Source organism: Physeter macrocephalus, chromosome 11, assembly GCF_002837175.3.
Source record: "Physeter macrocephalus isolate SW-GA chromosome 11, ASM283717v5, whole genome shotgun sequence".
NCBI classification, from domain to species: Eukaryota; Metazoa; Chordata; class Mammalia; order Artiodactyla; family Physeteridae; genus Physeter; species Physeter macrocephalus.
Window position 1 is genome coordinate 140,795,237 of NC_041224.1, and position 22,206 is coordinate 140,817,442.

The 22,206-nt window shown below is 39.7% G+C and overlaps 1 protein-coding gene and 1 non-coding gene across 6 annotated transcripts in view; one reads left to right on the plus strand and one right to left on the minus strand.

Moving 5' to 3' along the window:
• DAAM1 (dishevelled associated activator of morphogenesis 1) overlaps positions 1-22,206 on the plus strand; it is a 183,267-nt gene that overhangs the window by 5,571 nt on the left and 155,490 nt on the right. For 2 of the 5 annotated variants that reach the window (XM_055088477.1, XM_055088479.1), the window contains exons 2-3: positions 17,788-17,893; positions 18,114-18,171. The exons of 2 other annotated variants lie outside the window; for them this stretch is intronic. The gene's annotated coding sequence lies outside the window, so the exon portion shown is untranslated. The remainder of the gene's footprint in view (positions 1-17,787; positions 17,894-18,113; positions 18,172-22,206) is intronic. One more of the 5 variants, XM_055088478.1, reaches the window with a different exon arrangement.
• LOC112063512 (U6 spliceosomal RNA) lies at positions 8,337-8,443 on the minus strand. The gene has a single exon (XR_002891021.1). It is a non-coding gene; the product is annotated as a U6 spliceosomal RNA (small nuclear RNA).

A 22,206-nucleotide genomic window follows, 5' to 3' on the forward strand; every position in this document is an offset into this window, starting at 1 on the left:
GTTGCATTTGTTTATTTGAATGTTAAGAATTTTTGAACTCCCTCCCTTTTGCTTTGTGAATGATAGGCAAATTATTCGAAAAAGGAAATGCTCTTAAATGCCATCTCTGAATCTATGTGGAGTTTGTCCATCATTAGGCCCTCTTGTTAACTGAGATAACTTTTCAGTCGGTTGAATCCCTTATCTGAAGAAAGCCCTTCTCACCCAGAACAGGGCCACAGAAGCCTGTCTTGAGAGTTAAGACTCCCATAACTTCTTAGCTTCCCAACTCCCTGCTGTCTTTTAACATAAATTGTGAAAGCTCTTTTGAAAAGAAAATGAAAACTTGAGTAGTAGTCAAACACGTAATCTAATACTGGGTATCCTTACATATTAAAATAAGCTTTTTCCCCCTTCACCTTAGAAGAGAGACTTTTACAGTGGAGCAATTTGGCACCAAATATACAATTGCAGTTCTTTTAAACCATAGCCACTATTGTGAATTAAATGTGGAAAACTAGGCAAGCAAGTTCAATTTCCAGTGTAGTTGGTGTGATTTCCTGACTTACAATAGATCTTTTACTTTTGACTTAACACTGGATATTGTGCCACTTTGACAATATTTAATAAAGACAATTGAATAAAACACAAACTGTGTCATTTAGAGAAATAATAGGAAAGTTATGCCCTAACAGCATATTGCCAGGAAAGGAAAATGAAAACAAAAGACTTGTTAGCCCTTAGGCTGCTCAAACGTAATATTCATTTAACAGACATTAGTTTCAGAAGCTTTTTAAAATTCATCTTGTTATATTTCCTAAGTATGTCATTCACCTTTAGTAATAACCTGAGCTCATTCTGTTCTATAAATTGCACCAGGATCGGAGTTGAAGGTTCCTGTATTTCTGCCAGGCACACAATTAGGGACACGTATTAAACTGGTCTTTGTCCTCTTCATTTCTGAAAAAAATACCTTCTGTACGATTGGCAAACATTGCCCATCTGATGGACTGTCTGAATTTAGACTTCCAAGTGTAGATAGCCTAGATCCGAGCTTTGGGCATTGTCTGGGCGATACAGATGCCCATCTTTTGTTTTTTGAGATGAGTTCTTATATTCTGGCTTATTGGCTAAGCTCAGTTTGTTAGTGACGTACAAACCAGGTCAAGGGCATGGGTTAGCTTTGCCTTGTCTTGGAGTCACCAACTGCACCTGTAATCCTAGTAACTTTTTTTTTTTTAACTCATCATGCTCTTGGTCACAAAGGACACTAGACAGTGGAGGATAGACCCTGTGGATATATCAGTGCATAGGCATCATCACTAAGGGCAAAAGATGGTGCCATATTATAAAATGAACTGATGAGGGTCTTAGTTTTTTCAGGCCCCGTAAGTTAGAGGTAGGGCTTCACCAGCAGTTTGCCTAGGAACTATGTTTATGCTTCTGACAGGTGTCCTCCTGTGAAGAGTGTGGGTCAGGACTAGGGGCAGCTTCCTAAAACATAGCCTTGGTCTTTTCCTTCCCTTTCTTGGGGGTGTGACCACAGTCATTAGTGTGTGTTTTGGTGCCCATTCTGGGCTTCACTCTTCCTTCTCCCATAAAATTCTGAAGATTTGCACCCTGGAAGAAGAGTGAAGCATCATGCCCAACATCATTCACCAGGTGAGTTAGATTGTTCACATGTGTCTAGGCTTAAATTTGTATTTGACTCACAGAGATTTGGTAAAACTGAACAGTGAAATGTCTAGACACGAGTTAAGTTAGAAAATACAGTTCTGTGACAAGAGGGTTAGACTAGGGACCCTTCTAAATCCTGAGAATTTACTACAAAACTTATTGTAAAAAGTTAAAGGAGGGCTTCCCTGTTGGCGCAGTGGTTGTGAGTCCGCCTGCCGATGCAGGGGACATGGGTTCGCGCCCCGGTCCGGGAGGATCCCACGTGCCGCGGAGCGGCTGGGCCCGTGAGCCATGGCCGCTGAGCCTGGGCGTCCGGAGCCTGTGCTCCGCGACGGGAGAGGCCACAACAGTGAGAGGCCCGCGTACCGCAAAAAAACAAAAACAAAACAAACAAAAAGTTAAAGGAAATGAAATGGACAAATCAAACCATTTAAAGGTCCTTGCTGCATTCTCTACTCTTGAAAGTTGGTGAAATTTTGAATATAGAAAATGTCATGGTTTTGGCCAAGGTAAATGATTTAGGAATTAAAAAAAAAAATGCTGCCACAGTTACCCCATATTAGCGGTGGCTATTTGAGTTAGGATGATGGTCGCAAAAGAAACAACAATAACATTTCTGTTTGTTTCCCATTCTGTTTGTGTGTAGCAATATAGTTTGCATTAGAGGTTCTCCTCCCCACCCCCTCCCTGCTCAGCACTCAATGGTCATTCAGACTAAAAGTCAGAGAGGGTGTGGAATGAATCTTGCTGGAATTGAAGCTGATAGCTAAGACTTCATTATGTCCTCAGAAGGTTAAATGAAAGGCATGTTATTATATTTTTGTATTTTTAAAATCAAGAATAGAGATTAGATTGGACTAGAAAACTTCTGTGACCCATTTAGGGCTTGACACTCAATGAGAAGGTGACACTTCCAACTACAGTTCCAGGAACAATGGCAAGAGACTGCCTTGCTTCATATTTTATGCTAAGGAAGTGAGTAAAAAAAAAAAATTTTTTTTTAAGTATATACAATTTTTAGTTTGACCCAATTTCCTTTCTTTTCCTGTGACGGAAGGTACCTTTCTTCCATACCCCACCTTTTCCTACTATACTCCTTGGATTGTAATTTGAGTCTGAAGGACCAGTGACCTACTTCCTTGCCAGGAACCTCTCTGTGGGCAAAGGGAGACTGTGGTCCCCTGTGGCCAGGTTCTATACCAGGGGAGCTACACTCACCGACCTTACAAATGGCCTTCCCCCTTAACCTCCTACTTCGAATAGGGAGCTGTGTGGCAGCAGAGAGGGGATGGCTTACATTTTACTTCTCCCAAGCTCAGATTGTTTTTCTGATGGAACAAGTTGGGGGAAGTAGGTGGAAGGGAGTTATTGGGTTTCACTTATCTTATCATTTGTTTCCCTCTGGGTTGCCTTTGTTTATACAGGTCAGGAATTCCTCCAACAGAAAGTATGCATCCACACGGGGATGTTCAGACTGGGGCTCCCTTCTCCTTGTGCTCCAGTTGCTGACTTGGCTTTCCTCTCTCCAGCCGAATCTGAAAGGAGGGCTGGAAATATTTAACCTGCTTTAAATTTTTCTGTTATATGAAAAAGAGATCCTAAAACAACGACTTGGGGCAAATGGATTAATGATTTTTCTGACGGGGAAAGGGGATGATGCTGAGGAAGTTTAACATCTACGTATAACTTCTTTATGTTGGTCGAGAGTTTAGACACGAATGTTTGACACCTTGAATAAAATCCCTTCACCTTTTGGTTGCTGCTTGGCAATTGCACAGAGGAAAAAGAAACACCATTTGATTTTAGGTTTAGATTTGGGTAATCTTGGCAGTTCCTTTAAACTTTCCTGGGCCTCTGTTTCCTCATTCTAAAATTTTATGAGAATGGTTTCATCTTAACATAATGACCTCACTTATATGGCACTGTGTAACGTTGATGTAATGTCCACTGAGTTTCCCTAGAATGGAGATCAGTGAGGGGGAACTATTTTTTCACCTTCAGAATTTCCAACATTGGTCTCTGCTCTTAGCGCAAGGTTTCTGAGACCCTGTTCTTGGCTGGAGCTAAACCCTCAAGATCTGATCTCTAATCTCCTTAACTAAACAGCTTCTAGTCACGTTCTCCAGTCCTGGGGCTTAGGAAATTCCATAGGCTATAAGTAAGGGATGAGGCTAGATGGTGTCTTTGAGTGACCATCCAGTTCTCTTTAAATTGATCATCTCTTTAAACCAGAATTTGATTACCACCATTGCCACACAGGATGGATGTAGCCAACAGTCATGTTTTATTTGGCCAGCACAGTGTTATTTTTAAAAAGGGAATGGTTTTAGTGAGCATTTACACTCTGATTTGTCACTGACCTCACAACACCCTAGTGCCTCATACACACCCACTTTGTTTATGTGATATTTCTTTTCCTCCTTGGCCCTTGAAGGCATTTGAGTTTTCAATCCCCGTTTTAAACTAAATTAAATTGCAATAAGAGTCTCTTCAAGCGTTTATCCAGCACTGGGCTGGCAAATGACCCAATCCAGGGTTTCTCAATCTCAGCATTTTAGGCGGGATAGTTCTTTGTTGGGGACTGTGCTGTGCATGTATGATGTTCATTAGCATCCTGGGCCTCTACCCTCTAGATGCTAGTAGCAAACTTTCCCCCAGCTGTGACAACCAAAATGTCACCAGATGTTGCCAAATGTCCCCTGGGGAGCAAAATTGGGCCCAGTTGAAAGCCAGTTGACAGATTTTGGATGGCCTGGGAATTTTAAACATTGGACCAGGCTTGGATATTTAGGGGTAAACTGGAATTCATCTGGGAGACCAAGCTATCCTGCTGTTTTTATTTATTTGGGTAGTTGGTTAGAGCAAAGTGAAGGTCAGTGGATTAGACTCTTCAGGGTCACTTCTCCATTTTTCCATGACCACTGCCGGGGAGGCCAGGCGTAGTTTAAGGACATGTCCTTGGTCACAACAGGGGACTCTGTGAGACACTGACGCTGGGTCAGGGCAAGCCCACCAGTGCTATAGCAGGAAAACAACTTTGAAGCCCATAGCCTGTGTTGGTAGATCGGTAAAGTTATGTGTGGATAAAGAAGATGAGGCTTTGGGGAAAGAAAAGATCATCTCTGTTGTTGTTATCAAACGCCAAAATGCTTTAAAAAAAGAAAAAGGCATTTGCCTTTAAAAATGACAGTTTATCTCAAATCAGCAGTGAGGGAAGAACTGAAAAGGATTAGCAGCAGACTGATGTCCTCCTTTTCTTCTCTCCCTCAAAAAAGAATGTCTGGGGCTTCCCTGGTGGTGCAGTGGTTGAGAGTCCGCCTGCCGATGCAGGGGACACGGGTTCGTGCCCCGGTCCGGGAGGATCCCGGAGCACTCAAACTTGCCTTGTCACTCTCAAATAGTTGGGAGCACTCAAACTTGCCTTGTCACTCTCAAATAGTTGGGAGCACTCAAACTTGCCTTGTCACTCTCAAATAGTTGGGAGCACTCAAACTTGCCTTGTCACTCTCAAATAGTTGGGAGCACTCAAACTTGCCTTGTCACTCTCAAATAGTTGGGAGCACTCAAACTTGCCTTGTCACTCTCAAATAGTTGGGAGCACTCAAGTCTGTAAAACTTGTCTCAAATAGTTGGGAGCACTCAAACTTGCCTTGTCACTCAGAGTGATCCTAACTTGGCCTATGCCATGGGCCATGATGGAGGATTTCAAAGTCTCGAGTTATAACTACCAAAGGTGGGAAACACAATAAAATGGCTCCTTTCACTTGGATTTTACTTAGAATAATCAGATTAGATCCAAATTTCTATCAAGCATAGCAGAGGCAAGTGAATAGCTAAGTTAAGGGGAAAATATTATATTGAGCATTTTATGGGCTATCTCATAAGCTATGGAAGTGACACCTTAAAGCATCATTTGTTTATTCACTTGGCAGGTGAAGAATGTTTTGATACTGGGTGTGAGCATATCAGAATGCTGTTTTAAATTCCAGATTTTTCCGTTTGGAATATAGAACTCTTGTTTTACTAAATAAAGCTCAGATTATCCTCTGTCTTCAGCTTCTGAAATAAACAAATTACATTGTGCAATAGGTGAAGACTCTCCCCAGTGAAAGATTCTTTGCTTTTCACTGGCAAGTAATCTCATGTTTTGCTTATTTGAATCATGTCCACGTTTTCAAAGGAATGTTCCCAGCATCACTTATAGGCAGCAATGCTCTACAATCCCAAATCAATTGTTCCAATATCTGTTATTCCTGCAGATCAAATCTTTTACCCTCAGCTCTTTTCTCCCCTAAATGCTGATTTTGAGTCTCAGATGGCCAGTGTTTTCTAGTACTAGAGAAAAATTTGTTAGCATGACATGGTGTTAAAGAAAGAATGACAGGGGCTTCCCTGGTGGCGCAGTGGTTGCGCGTCCGCCTGCCGATGCGGGGGAATCGGGTTCGCGCCCCGGTCTGGGAGAATCCCACATGCCGCGGAGCGGCTGGGCCCGTGAGCCGTGAGGCCCGCATACCACAAAAAAAAAAAAAAAAAAAAAAAAAAGAAAGAATGACAGTTAAAAAAAAAAAAAAAAGCAGAATATGGGTTTTTTTTTTTAAGGATAATGCAAATGTTCTAAAATTATTTATAATGGTTACCAGTTTGTAAATATACTAAAACCCCCTAAACTGTACATTTTAAATGAATGAATTTTATGGTGTGTGAATTACGTTGAAACAAAGCTGTTATTCAAAAAAAAAAAAAAAAGGCTAAAAAGAATCAGACTAAGTAAAGCCTTGGAAACGGAATTTTAGACCTTGGGGATAATATCTTTGACTTACTTTTCTATTTCTTTTCTTCATGTACATCTCAATGTTTTCTTTAAATAAATAGATGTATAACATGGACAAACAATAGTTGTGATAATTCCTCAGGACCACCTGAGCCATGGGAAACTTTGTTATAATGGAATTTTGTTGTAATGGAATCTGGCTCATATTCTTCTCATACCTCCTAATTGTGAGCTAGGGCATTAAAGGATAGAAAGCTTTGCACTGTTTTATACCTGATGTGATGATAAGCTAAGGTTTTGGTGATATGTTTGGCTTAGTCACAGTTTGCTTTAAACTTGCTCCATTTGATTATTTTGTAGGATTTTTCTCCTGTAGAAGCCGTCACACTGTAAAAAGCACTCAGGTATATAATCTTGCCTGTAAAGCTAACCGTGTGTGTTGGACAAAGAATATTTCATTTATAAGGGATTATGTAGCTCAAGGTTTCTCAAATTTGGATTCATGATCCTTTGAGAAATACTGCATTAAATGTTAAGTTGCTGAATGTTTAGCTACTCACTTGGTGCCACTGGGATCATAAACTCGTGTAGAGGTAGACTTTGAGGTACTATTCGGGTATAAGGTGCTTTTCCAGACATATTCGTTTTATTGCTGCATAATGAATTACCACAAATTTAGCGGCTTAAAACACCACCAGGTCAGAAGTCTGGGCATGCTGTGGCTAGGTTCTCCACTCAGGGTCTCACCAGGGTAAAACTCACAGGCCAGCCAAGGCTGCAGTTCTCATCTGGGGTTCAGAGGATTCCTCCAAGCTCTCCGGTTGTTGGCAGAATTTATTTCCTTGTGACTATAGGACTGAATACTCCTAGCTGTTGGCCAGAGACTGCTTCTAGCTCCTAGGGGCAACCTACATTTTATGCCACATGGCCTACACTGGAAGTTCAAACGAGGATGTTTGGTTTCTTCTAGGATGTTTGGTTTCTTCTTCTAGGTGTCTTCTTCAATCAGCCAGGGAAGTGGGTGATTTTAAGGTCTCACCTGATTTGGTCAGGCCCACCCAAGATAATCTCCCTTTGACTGTATAATATGACATAATCACAAGAGTGATAGCTCATCATATTCATAGGTTCCACTCACCCTCAAAAGGTTATGGGGCATCATTTAAAGTTCTGCCTTTCATACCAGAGAACAGAAATGCTAATATACTGCTGATGATTATTAAGGTGAAAAATCCAAAATCCCAAAATGGATGACACTTCACAAGTATGCTTCAGGACCCCCTCTGTCTTTTTAAGACACCCCCCACCTCAGATTTATTGCTTTCCATTCCTGCTTTTCTTAAGTTGAGTGAAAATGAAGATTAAAAAAAATTTTTGTTATTAAAAGTTCCTACACACAAACACGTAGAATGACTAATATAGCTAATGTGAGAATCCTCCATATACCCACAGCTTCACCAGTTATCAGTTCATGACTAATCTTTCGTTTCTACTGCCAACTACTTTCCATCAACTCTGGGCTTATTTTGAAGTAAATTCAAGACATTTTATAATCTCATCTGTAAATATTTTAGTATTTAGTTTATGTCCAAAAAAATCAGGACTCTCTTTAAAAACATAACCGAAATGCTATTATCATACCTAAAATAATTTGTATTATTTCTTTTTTTTTTACAAGTAATAAATTTTATTAGAAGTTGAGTATCTGTTAATTAGCATGCAGCTATATAACTTACTATAAAGCCACTACAATTCAAACATTGTAGCATTACTACATGAAAGAACACATATACAAATTAAACAGAAAAGAATATCCACAAATAGTTCTAAGTATGTCTGGGAAGTTTGATTGTGATAAAGTGAAGTTATAATCTTTAAAATTGATGCCTAGAAAACTGCACTCCCATTTAAAAATATGGAACGCTTCACGAACTTGCGTGTCATCCTTGTGCAGGGGCCATGCCAATCTTCTCTGTATCGTTCCAATTTTAGTATATGTGCTGCCAAAGCGAGCACTGTATTATTTCTTTAAAATTACCAAACATTTCATCAATTTTCAAATTTACTGTTGATTTTTAAAAAAGTGTTCAGCTGAGAATTCCAATAAGGTTCATACACTGAAATTTTTTTTAAATGTCCCTTAAGCCTCTTTAAATCCCATGTAGTATTTTTCCTTGCAACTTACTTGTGAAAGGAACTGGATTATTTGTCCTATAACATTTCCTGCAGTCCTGTCCTCATGGTACAATATCTCTGTTTCCCTTTTTTCCTTTAAATTAGTTAAGATGAAAGTAATTGATGCCATGGACCTATCTGGTCACTAGAGGTAGAAAAGCTTATTTAGTAAACAGAATGTGTAGGTATAGTTTACTAGATACATGTGTATATAGATGTTTAGAGATATATTTGGGAGTAGAGCAAGTATGTTAGGTTTTTCAGATTCCTATTATTGAGAGCAGTCTAAGTGTTATATACTTAAGGTGAGTGAATTAGTGCAGTTTCAATTCTTGTGAAAAATATACCATATACAGATTCATTAAGTGATACTTGGATTTGTTTAGTCCTTCAGCCTAAGTGTTTTTGTTAAATAGAGTTTTAGCTTCCATAAAAGGAAAAAAAATTGTTTTTTTTTTTGAGGAGGAAGGTACTTCAAGTGTGAGTTTTGGAAAATAACCAGATTTTTAAATTGTGAAGATCATGAAATCACTGCTTTTCTTTAATAGGACTTTGCTAGTTATTTCATATCTGTAGGCTCTCCAAAGACAAGTCCTTTGGCCTCAAAGAAGGTGATGTATATTTTAAATCTTAACCATTGGAATATTCTATTTAAAAAAATGTAACAGTATTGTTTTAAGAGAACAATTTTATAAGACTGCCATTGAAGGAAAGTAGAAGAGGCTGTCTAGTTTAAATTTTATTTTGGAGGAAAAATAGTATTTGGTTGAGAAAAGTAAAAGCTTAATTAAGAGCATAACTTAGAATGGGGCATACAAAATTTTTCTGTAAAGGGCCAGATAGTAAATACTTCAGGCTTTGTAGGCCATGCTGACCCTGTCAACTATTCAACTCTATCATTGTAGGAAAAGCAGCCACAGACAATATGTAAACAAATGGGTGTAGCAAGTTGGGAAGAACTGACATCTTGACAATATTGAGTCTTATCCATGAACACGGAGTATCTCTCCATTTATTTAATTCTTCTCTCATTTCATTCACTAGAGTTTTGTAGTTTCCCCACATAGATCTTGTACATTTTTTGTACATGAATACCTAAGTATTTCATTTTTGGGATGCTAATGTAAATAGTGTTGTTTTAAATTTCACTTTCCACTCATTCATTGTTGGTATATAGGAAAGCAATTTACTTTTATTATTAACCTTATATCTTGCAGACTGTTTTTTTGTAGAGAGTTTTTATCAAGTTGAGAAAGTTCTCCTCTATCCCTCATTCACTTCAAGTTTTTATCATGAATGAGTGTTGAATTTTGTCAAATACTTTTCCTGCATCTATTGATATTATGTGATTTGCTTACCTGGGATAAATCCCACTTCCTTTTGGTGTATAATTCTTTATACATATTGGATTCAGTCTGCTAATATTTTGTTGAGGATTTTTGCATTTATGTTCATGAACAATATTGGTCTGTAGTTATCTTTTTTGAAATATCTTTGGTTTTGCTATTAGTGTAATGCTGGTCTCATAAAAAGAGTTAGGAAGTATTCCCTCTGCTTATAGCCTCTGAAAGAGATTGTAGAGAATTGGTATAATTTTTTCCTTAAATATTTGGTAGAATTTACCAGTGAACCCATCTGGGCCTGGTGCTTTCTGTTTTAGAAGGTTATTAATTATTAAACTCTCTGGTTTGGTTAGTCTTGTGGCCTGTAATGCAGAAACTGATCTGTTTGTAGATAGTTGATGTTAAAAGAATAATTTTCAAATAGTTTAAAAAGTAAGATTCTCACAATTATAAAATAAACATGTCAACAATTTTTATTTAACTTATTAATTAGTGAAGGAATCAGTAAACTGTCAAGACCAGTTCAAAGGAGAATTTGAAGAGCATATATATGTATGTCTGTCTGTCCATCAATCCATCCAAACAGCCACAATCAGAAATGCTGGAATAAATTTGCTAGTGGATACAAAACTGATTAATATCCTAAAGGGCTATACAATGTAATATTTTCTTTTATACATTTACGTAAATCAATTTTATCTCTGCCAGACAAAATCCATTTGCTTCCTTATAGATAAAAGCCATTACATAGCTGTGTGTTTTTTTACAAGTTAATTCCTACCCCTACAGAGTTGTGAAATAGTCTGGCCCAGCACATTCTCAAACTTTTCCATTTCAGGACATCTTGACCCTATTAAATATTGAAGACTCGGACGAAATTTGTTTAATATACAAATCATATTGGAAATCAGAATTGAAACACTTTATTTATTGCTTCCAACTTTTGGCTATTGTTAATAATGCTACTATGAACATGGGTGTGCAAATATCACTTTGAGACCATGTTTCAACTTTTTTGGATATATACCCAGAGGTGTGGGATATACCCAGGGCCTGAATCATATGGTAGTTCTAACTCTCTTCCCTAGCAGCTCTACCATTTTACATTCCCACCAACAAAAGTGCACATCCTTGCAATATTTATTTTCTGTTTTGTTTTGTTTTTTTGAATCGCCATCCTAATGGGTGTGAGGTTATTAAAATTTTCAATAAACTTCTTAGATGACAGCATTTATTTCCATTTTATGTGCAAGTATAGGGTAATCATTTTCCTAATGTTTTCCCATTAAAAACTATCATGAACATTTTTTTTTCTTTTTCAGATTATTTTCTTAGGATATATTTCTTAGAAATGAAATAAATGGGTCAAAAGGTATATAATTTTAAAGTTTTTTATTAAGTACCGCCAAATTGTCCTCAAGAAAAGTTTTGCCGGTTGATGCTGAATCAGGATATTAAAATGTCTTTAATTTCATGTCTATGCTGTGAATATCATTATCTTACAATTATCTGATTCAACAACTGACAAATGCTATCACATTGTATTTTAATTTGTATTTTTAAAATTTGTTAAACAGAACTTTTTTCTCTAAGCCATTTGTATTTTTCCTTTCTCAAATGGTCTATTTGCCCATTTATCTATTTAAATCCCAGTGTTTTGAAGAGATCATAAAAGAGATTAATTAGCAATGCAAATATGAAGGCACCAGGACTTTTCACAAATGTATAAATAATCATGGAAAAAGTTTTAGCAGAAAACTTAGGAGATCTCAAGGCGCATTTTAAAGTGACCTGAAGTATTTCTCTGTGATTAACTGTCTCTGGCTACAGATTTGCATAATTAATTATGTTAACAAGCCCTTTCCTCGTTGTCTGAAGGGAAACCTTAGGTCACCTCCTGCCATTTTGTGGCCAATTTGCATTTCCTGGAGTTTGGCTCAGTGGTTTCTTACTGTAAGTCGTTTTTCTGCTGATAGTGAGACTAATACAGAAGGCTTTTCTGAAGGCAGAGAGAACAAGGGAGATGATATGTAGTTTTTCCATTGGACTGAAGATGTTTGGAAGAATAGGAGGTAGAACAAAGAAATAATCCAAATATTATGAGGAGGGAGGCAGAAGTTTACATTAGAATGGTTTATGCGATTAAAGAAATGTTATACCCAGTTCTTTTTGTTTATATATGGTGTCGCAAAACAGATACTCAGCTGCTTAGCTAAAATATTTAAGGCATTGCCTATACAGTACCTAATATTACAATAATGTTGTACTCATCACAGTCTGATTGTCTTCATGTCGATATATCATAAATCAATATTGTGGGAATGTGGCTTTTCTCCTACATTTAAGCACTTTAGGTTTGTTTTAATTTAAACAGAAAAAAATGATTCTCTTCCAAGCATTGAGAGAGAGGTTCGTGTTTTGAAACTAATTTTAGATAGTTATGGTAACCCGTGATAGAACATAACACTATGTTTCCCAGCACATCCCAGCACATTTTAGAGAAGACCACCTATTCAGAATTATTATGGTTCTGTTGACATATTTTTTCTGGAACTCTGCTTTGAGGCACTGTGGCTGTCCATCTTTGTTCAAGAAGTAACAAACAAACAAAATGCACAACACATTCTATGGAGCTTTCTGGTAAGGCAAATGTTGGCAGGTAGTCCCTGTGTGTTTGTCTGGGAAACATGGTTTGACCCAGTGGTGTAGAGGTTATTATGAAAGGATTCTCTGGAGTAAGGACCAAGATCTAGGGGAGAAGGTCACTTTTGCATTCTCCTCCTTGAAACATCAATTCATGACTTCCTAGCCTAGAAAAGGCTATTTCTCCCCAGCTCATTAGTTAGTTCCTAGGCACCATTCAGATCACAAGTGGTTTGATTCATTATAAATTGACCGATGGAACAGAATTTCCAAGAGAACCAAAGCCTTTCTAAGTAAAGAATCAGACACTTCACTTGCACATTCTGTGGACAAATGACACCTCTAACGTAAAATGGACTATGAGATGTTCTGTCTTAATTTTCTATCATGTTTTATTGATTTGCAATGGCAAAGTCTTGTGACATATCTTTAATATGAAACAGAATAGAGTTTATAAAATCTTTTATTCTGTGGCTGATAAAATCCTAGGCTAAAATTATTCAAACATACTTTTCTACCAATAGTTAATGTTTAAAAATATAGGGCTTCCGTGGTGGTGCAGTGGTTAAGATTCCACCTGCCAATGCAGGGAACACGGGTTCGAGCCCTGGTCCGGGAAGATCCCACATGCCGCAGAGCAACTAAGCCCGTGCGCCACAACTACTGAGCCTGCGCTCTAGAGCCCGCAAGCCACAACTACTGAGCCTGAGTGCTACAACTACTGAAGCTTGCGCGCCTAGAGCCTGTGCTCTGCGACAAGAGAAGCCACCCAATGAGAAGCCAGCGCACGTCAACGAAGAGTAGCCCCCACTCGCTGCAACTAGAGAAAGCCCACGTGCAGCAACAAAGACCCAACGCAGCCAAAAATAAAAATAAATAAATTTATTAAAAAAAATATATATATAAGACTGCTCTGTCATTTTCTGACTCAGCCATTCCCTGTTAATTCTTCTTATAAAAGTTTTGGGTGGGGGCTTCCCTGGTGGCGCAGTGGTTGAGAATCTGTCTGCCAATGCAGGGGACACGGGTTTGAGCCCTGGTCTGGGAAGATCCCACATGCCGCGGAGCGACTAGGCCCGTGGGCCACACCTACTGAGCCTGCGGCCCGTGAGCCACACCTACTGAGCCTGCGCGTCTGGAGCCTGTGCTCCGCAACGTGAGGCCGCGATAGTGAGAGGCCCGCGCATCGCGATGAAGAGTGGCCCCTGCTTGCTGCAACTAGAGAAAGCCCTCGCACAGAAACGAAGACCCAACACAGCCAAAAATAAATAATAAATAAATAATAATTTTAAAAAAAGTTTTGGGTGGACTGTATGATTGATGGACTCACATTTTGTAACTTTCTTTCTGTAGGTTTTATTTTTTAAAGGGGCTGGTCCTAAATGGGTAAAGCTTTGACAGTTTGTAAGATATAACATCATTAATTCTCAACTGTTATTTGGTTTGTGTTCACTGAGATTTTCAAATGTATTATTTTTCTTGTTCTTTTGAAGAAACAGTTTTAATACCTAGGCTTAAAAGTGACAAAGTGTATGTCCATACTATAGCAATAATGCTATAATTTATTTAGTACAATCATCTAGTTGAGAGGCGTGAAGTTTTTTGAAGTGAGAATTTTTTAAAGTAATATCAGACAGAAAGCCTTCAAATTATCAGTTGTCCCAAGGAGAACTAATACAAGTAATTAAGTCAAAGTTTCAAACCGTATATTATGGCTCACATTGTAGAAAACTCTCCAGCGGGGAAATGCGGATTCTTTAGCCTGCTATCTACTGTGTCATTTTGGCCCACAGTTTCTTGGGTTTCAATTTCCTCACATGTAAAATGTGAGGTTTGGATTAGCTCACCAGTTCTGTGACAGTTTTGTCTCTAGTGGCTTTTAAAGGGGTGTAACATTCACTGTCTGAGTTGACCCTAAGAGTTCTGCATCAGAAGTCAGGATGACTCCTTTTTAGATCTGGCAAAATTACTGGAACGAGTAATTTGCCTAGTAATAAGTTTAGTGTAATGAAAGAATTAGAGTTATAACTCGGGTCTCCACTACCATCACATCCTAGATGATTATCTGACACAGCCCTGGATGTCAGGTACACATGTCCCTTCCCCTACCTCCTATCCCTCCACAGTCCTGGCAGACAGTGTTTATCTAATGCTTATCTAACGTGACATTTCTTTCCTACCCAGCCTGGACATGGCTTCAGAATCCATCTCAAAGCAACATTCTAGTAGCCACAGCTAACAGACAAGGAATTCTAACTAGTTTGACATTGTAGATAGTAGAGTCATTAAAATATAAAAGGCCACTCTAAGTTTTTTTTAAGGAAGTTTACTTATATTGTTTAATTCAAGTGGAATATTGTTGCCTTCTTTTTAGCGGTGGTTCCCAACGTGATGGTTCCTTTTTAATTTAAAAAAAATAGATTCCGTATTATAGATGACCGTGAATTCAGTAACACTTTCAATGAATTTCAGTTTTATTACTCACAGTATAAAAATTCATTTGGAGAAGTGGACATACATACATGTGAAACATTTACATGCTTATGGATGAAAGACTTGCAATACTTCCAGCCCCCTCCCCCCTCCCCCCTCCCCCACCCCATCCCCAATCCATAGCCACCAAGAGTCAGGTATTAGAAATCATTATTCTATATTACTTTGTCTTTTTTTTTTCTTGGTTTTAGTTTAAGTAGGATTGAATTTTTGTTTTAAGGGACCTCATCCGTGGTTTCCATTCTGTGTGCTGTGGAGTCCCAATTCCAGGAGGTGCCTCAAGGGGAGCCCCCTTGCCCCACAGCCCTTCCAGCTTTAACCAGCCTGTCTACTTCAAACTCTTCTATATACTGCGGTTCTCCATGAGCTTTCATTTAGATAAAGGGTTTGACAGATTTTTAAAATTGAAAACCACCGATAATCCTACCTGCCCATTTTTTACACAGTGTTTCAAGGTTACCCTATTAGTTAACACTGGAGCCAAGATAAGGACCACTATTATGCAACTTGCAGGCCACTCTTCATCCCCTTACCTGAGCTGCTATTCATAGGACAGTGGAGGATGTAAGCTGATACCACCACCAGCTCTGAGTTCAGCAGATACTTATATGGAAAGAAAAATTGTTCACATTGTAATACCAGGGAACTCAAATCTATTTCCACCCTTGAATAAAAGGTTATATGGTGTACATATTTCTAAATATTTGTCTTGTTTGGGTATGGGCTTCTTTTACTGTTTGGGGTGGGTGGACAGATGGTGAGGCTTTCTTTTTTTTTAACTTAATTTTATTTTAAAACAGTAACGAGTGATGCTTTGGGCAAAAGACATCCTTCTTCCTGTGCTGTGCAGTGCCTTCTCCCCACGCTGTGTTTGTGGCATGCTTTACCTTGTCCTGATTTTAACCATTGTCTAGGCAGAATCTCTGGTCTCTTTCCTAGATTTTGCTGTCTATCAGAGGACAACCTTGGGGCTCATTTCTCTGCATTGGTCACCTATTATCATTATTAAATCAACATGCCATCAAGATATCAGCCAAATATTATACTTAACATACCTGGTCTGGGCTACCTTTTTTTTTTTTTTTGCCTGGGATGTTAGTCTGAAGCCGAATGTCCCTCTAAAGCTCGATTTTAGGACTTGCTTACTTGCTTACCTAAGCTTACCATACACATTTGAGGCTGTAGGTGATCCAGAATAGCTGGAATAAGTGTCTGGTGACAGTTTGCAGAGGGTGCTGTGTTGATCCCAGAACCAGGCCTGGGTGTGGGGTTTTAAGTGTTCAGATTCTTCTGGGTTGGCTGCTCCCACAGACCCTTGACAGACTGCTTGCTTCCTCGCCTCCCTCGGGAAGGTCATCTCCTGAGCAGAGGTGCTTTTCTGGTAACTGTGGCAAAGCCAGCCATTTCACTTCAGTCAACAGTTTCAACCTGCTCCTTTCCCATATGTTTTAACAGGCCTGATGCTGAGTGCATTTCTCTGGACCAGTTCACTTTTTACTTAAAGTAGAAGTGTCCAGAATTAGGAAATAAAAGGAAGAAAGAAAAAAAACTGTCAGAGAGTCTTACGTTGGAAAACTGAAACTATCTGTTGTCTTTTTTTTTTAGTTTTGGTTTCTGCTCTGATTTTTTAAAATTAATTAATTAATTAATTAATTAATTTTTGGCTGCATTGGGTCTTCATTGCTGCACGTGGGCTTTTCTCTAGTTGCGGTGAGCGGGGGCTACTCTTAATTGCAATGCGTGGGCTTCTCATTGTGGTGGCTTCTCTTGTTGCAGAGCACGGGCTCGAGGCACACGGGCTTCAGTAGTTGTGGCACGTGGGCTCAGTAGTTGTGGCTTGCGGGCTGTAGAGTGCAGGCTCAGTAGTTGTGGTGCACAGGCTTAGTTGCTCCGCGGCATGTGGGATCTTCCCTGACCAGGCCTTGAACCCGGGCTACTCTTAATTGCAGTGCGTGGGCTTCTCATTGTGGTGGCTTCTCTTGTTGCAGAGCACGGGCTCGAGGCACACGGTCTTCAGTAGTTGTGGCACGTGGGCTCAGTAGTTGTGGCTTGCGGGCTGTAGAGTGCAGGCTCAGTAGTTGTGGCGCACAGGCTTAGTTGATCCGCGGCATGTGGGATATTCCCTGACCAGGGCTTGAACCTGTGTCTGCGTGGGCTTCTCATTGTGGTGGCTTCTCTTGTTGCAGAGCACGGGCTCGAGGCACACGGTCTTCAGTAGTTGTGGCACGTGGGCTCAGTAGTTGTGGCTTGCGGGCTGTAGAGTGCAGGCTCAGTAGTTGTGGCGCACAGGCTTAGTTGATCCGCGGCATGTGGGATATTCCCTGACCAGGGCTTGAACCTGTGTCTCCTGCATTGGCAGGTGGATTCTTAACCACTGCACCACCAGGGAAGCCCTATCTGTTGTCTTTAACAGGAGATATTTCCCTCTCGTCCGTCAGCCCTTTAACAAGTCTGTTTTCTTTTAGAATAAGTTAGGATGGCTTACTGCAAGTTCATTGTCCGCCTAAGGGAAGACTGTATGAGAGCTTTAGTTACCATAGCTCATCACCAATGCACTAGAGGCTCACCGGATTCCCTTGGTGGGGGGGGGGTCGGGGAGAGCGTGGTGAGTAACATGATGAGTTTGAAGGGCCCTCAAAGTATATACAAAGTTAATGTGCTTTGGTGGAAATGGTTCATTAATCGTAACTTCATTTTCTTCTCAAGGCAAACGGGGATCTCGGAGGTGTTAAAATGTCCACCAATCATATCTGTGTCACTGGAATTATTGATTAATTTGCTGTAATCACATCTAGAGTGACTGCTGTTTCAGGTAAAAAGAGTAGGAATGTAACCTGAAGGATTATTATCCAGAAACTGTTTCTTAAAGGCATCCCTAGAAATCTGTAGTCTAGTTAACTGTAATGTGTCAATATCAATTTCCTGGGTTTGATAATGTATCATAGTTATGTAAGATATTACCAATGGGGGAAGCAGGGGACTTTTCTCTCCTCCTTCTTCTTTTTTTGTTTCCAATTTCTTATGCGTCTAAGGTTATGGCAAGATTGAAAAGTTAAAAGAAAAATACCCTGAGAAGAATTACCATTCCAGGTGAGACACTTCACTTCAGATCTGTTCTCTTTCATTCCTCCCTCCCTCCCTCCCTCCCTCCCTCCCTCCGTCCCTCCCTTCCTTCCTCCCTTACTCCCTTCCTTCCCTTCCTTCCCTTCCTTCCCTTCCTTCCCTTCCTTCCCTTCCTTCCCTTCCTCCCTCCTTCTTTCCTCAGCTTTACTGGGATATATTTCACATATATAAATCACCTATTTTAGAGTACAGTTAATTGGGTTGTTTCACAGTTCATTGTTTATCCACAGAGTTGTGTAACCATCACCACAATCTAATCCTAGAACATTTTCACCTCTCCAGAAAGGAACTCCATAGGCATTAGCAGTCATCTGTGTACCTTTCCTTCCCCCACCCCCATCTTCATCCCAGGCAACCATTAATCTGCTTTCTGTCTGTATGGATTGGCCTCTTCTGGATGTTTAGTATAAATGGGGTCATAAAATATGTGATCTTGTGTGACTGGCTTCTTTCATTTAGTGTAATGTTTTCAAGACTTCATCCATGTCATAGCATATATCAGGACTTAATTCTTTTTTATTGCCAAATAATATTCCATTTTATGGATACACCACATTTGTATATTCATAGACATTTAGGCTATTTCCATTCTGTGGTTATTATGAACAATGCTTCTGTCAGCATTCATTTATAAGTTTTTGTGTGAACATATGTTTTCAGTTCTCTTGGGTCAATACCTAAATATGAAATTGCTAGGTCATACGGAGACTCTATGCTTAACATTTTGAGGAACTGCCAAACTGTTTTCCAAAGGGGCTGTACCATTTTATATTCCTACCAGCAGTGAATGAAGGTTCCAGTTTTCCACAGCACAGGTGTTTCTTAAACACTTTGTTTTTGTTGTGTTTACTAAATGTTTCGTCTTGTCTTGGTGGGTGTAAGAGTAGGGAGCTGAATGGTAACTTTGGAGGAAATGAAACAAATGAAAATGAAATAAATTATTTTCAGATAGGCTGAATGTAATTCTGGAAGCCTTTCAGCCCCTAGCCTATAAACCTTCCTGTTTGACTGGATATGACATTACCAGGAATTTTACTGTCCTGCTTTTATTCTCCCTGAAGAGAGAAAAGAAATACGTCTTTTCCTCAGCTAGATATGGAAGGTTCAAACAAACATAAAGGACCCCTGAATTATTAACAATTCCATGGGAACATGAACTTGGTCTATGCCCAGACTAGTTTCTCTAAAATCATTCTCTTGGTGCTTCCTCTGTGCTGTTCTCCACCGGAGTGTAACACAAGGGCTGAAACAAGGTTTGTTGAGTTGGTATTTGGAAAAGAAGCGATGACTGGATGCTGGTCAGCTGGCTCGGGCTGTTGGCAGGCCTACCCCAGACCGGGATTTCTGCAGGCCACAGCCTCTCAGTTGTTACAGGCCTGCACCAGGCAGTGGTGTTTGCATTTGCCCTGTCCGAGCTAAGGGTAACAAGGCCTTTCATAATCCACCAGGGCAGTGAGCAGGCAAGTCCAGAGATCTTGAAAATGGCCCAGGACACCAGCCAAAGACAAGATCTCAGCTCCTTTGCACTGTCTGGCCGACGTCGGGAGTAGGCAGGGAAGGGAACAACAAGCAATGTCGTTTCTTAGTTCTGGTATGTAGATCTGAGAACTCCCACTATCTTGGTTACTTTTGGTCATATATTGGCAGTAAGCAATCAGATTATTTTGCCTGCTGAAACCAAACTGTAACAAAGACTCGCCTCTTATGACCACCTTTCTCAGTTTCCCCCCTTTTTTTTTTTCCAGAAAAGGTTATATTTTTTAAATTCAAGTAACTGCAAAGCTAGAAGCTAGAGGGGGGCCCCAGGCTGGGACAAATAATGGCTACCCCCTTCCCCTGCTGTTTATCTTCTTGCAGAGCAGAACTTTATGAATGATGATTGCAAGGGTAGATTCCCTACAGATTTTCATTAACACACTCATTGTGTGCCTCTGTCACTCTCCTTTTGGGTGGGGCTCACTACACACAGGTAGTGTCTAGAAGGTGAGTGTTTGTCCCTAGGGCCTCTCCAGGCCTGTTTTAGCTGGCAGTCTCCTCCTTGAGCACTCTCGAGCCATACCTCCTTTGACTTCCCAGAGTCCCTCCCTGAAATGCCTTGCCCAAATCAGGAGAAGACCCCATATTCCTTTCTCCTCTCCATTAAAAACTGTCCATCTCAGGCACATTCTTCCAACATCCTGTATTACCTCTGTCAAATCAGTATCTTGCTTCCATTAAAATGATGTTGGGGGTATGAATGTATATGTGTAAGTGTGGGTATGTGGTTTTTGGACAGCTGTCTATTTATTACACCCATGCAAATGTCTACCTATTTCATTAAGCCTATATGTCATAGATTAGGCAAAAAAATTTTTTTAAGTACATCCATTTCAGGGGTCAATTTCACATCTCCAGGAAGCATTAGAATACTTTAATGTTAGAGTAACAGTTGATGTATTTTCTGTTGGCTAGCCCATTGTGTAATTTCTGTAGTAATTAATGTATCTGGCTTAATGACTTCAATTGGAGCTATAAAAAATTGAGTTTATATACAATACATATATATTCTTTTGACTTGTTTTTGGCCCAGCCAATGCTTTGACTGGATTCAGAGTTTATAATGCCTTCCCAAATTCCCCCAGATAGGAGTTTCCAGCAGTTAAAATTTTTTTAAAACAGATCTTTGATATACATTAGTTCATCTGACATTGTGTTTGACTTGGTCTTGGGAGAAAGAGAAGTGTCTAAAAAAAGGCTGCCTCTCATGCAGGTAGGGGGTGGAAAACTGGCTCTTCCTAATCTGTGTATGTGCCTTTTTTTTTTTTTTTACTGACCACAGTGGACCCAGAGAGGCAGCCTGTGTGACATGCCAGGCGTCAGGACCAGCTCCCTGGGAATGTGTTTGACCGATTTCTAAGGCAGTAGGGATTGATCAACCATCAGTCACCATAGCACTTCATACAGCCACCTTCATCTTCAGTAGTGCGAGTGGATTTATCTGCATTACAGCTTATCCACAGAACATCATCCTTTTATCTCTTTGTGACATTTTTACCTTTGATGGGCTTCTGACTGTATCAGTGTGCCTTATAACTGTAGTTATGAGTGGAAGTCTGAGATCCGATTCTTCTAAATAAACATGTCCTGTGCTGTCCAATAAAGTAGTGACCAGCTGTATGTGGCTATCGATAAGCAGGTGTGAAACATAACAAAAGAACAAAGAATGAGTGATCCTTCACGAAGGAGAAAATGTAAAGCCACTTCTGTAAGAACAACTAAAAGTGCTCTTGCTTGTCCCAGAAGACAGCATAGAACAAGGACCAGGATGCTCCCACAGCATGCCGGCGGTCTCCCCAGGGGCTTATGCCACGAACTGGCTAAGTGCTATGGAGTAAGTTTTTCCAGCCTGCAGAAAAGATCATTTAAAAGAAAAAACAACCGAAAACAAAACAAAACAAAACACCAAACTCCCACAACCTCACCTACAAAGTTTCTGAAGATAGGCTGGTGATAGGGGTGGTAGTGGAGTATGTTAAGTTCCTCTTCAGCATTACACACTTGGCCTAAGTTTGTAGAGAAATTTAGTTATACTTTTGATGTAGGCACCATCGCTACCAAATGCCAACATTAAAAAGAACACATTTACAGTAGCCACATTTCAGACCCTTGTTAGCCACATGTGGCTAGTGACTACTCTGTTAGACATTGCAGAGATAAAACATATCCATTGTCACAGAATGTTGGCTGTTGTCTTCTTTTTAGTCCACAGTAAGTTTGTATGCAGACTATTATATAATACTCTTTCCTCCAAGAGTAAAACTCAGACTAAAGTCTAGGAAATTGGAATTTCTGCTTGCCAGAACTGGATCTTAGATCTACCTAAGACTTAGTGCCAATGTCTTTTATATGTTTGTGAACATATAAACATATAAGGTTTGGTTTGACCATGAACTTGGCTGTAATGCATTCTGATTCATCCTGTCCTTACTTACTCTGGCTTCTTGTTCTCAGGATCCTGCCTTT